This window comes from Myotis brandtii, unplaced genomic scaffold (assembly GCF_000412655.1).
Source record: "Myotis brandtii unplaced genomic scaffold, ASM41265v1 scaffold536, whole genome shotgun sequence".
In the NCBI taxonomy this organism is placed as follows: Eukaryota; Metazoa; Chordata; class Mammalia; order Chiroptera; family Vespertilionidae; genus Myotis; species Myotis brandtii.
Genome location: NW_005369967.1, coordinates 386,925 through 387,159, shown reverse-complemented (window position 1 = coordinate 387,159; position 235 = coordinate 386,925).

Here is a 235-nt window from a genome sequence, read left to right as displayed (position 1 = left end):
CTTTTCGAAAGTAGACATACAGAAGGCCAAGAGACATATAAAAACATGCTCAAAGTCACTAATCATCCGAGAGATGCAAATCAAAACAAGAATGAGGTACTATCTCACACCAGTCAGAATGGCTATCATTAACAAATGACAAGTGCTGGCGAGAATGTGGAAAAAAAGAAACCCTCGTGCACTGCTGGTGGGAATGCAGACTGGTGCAGCCACTGTGGAAAGCAGTATGGAGTTT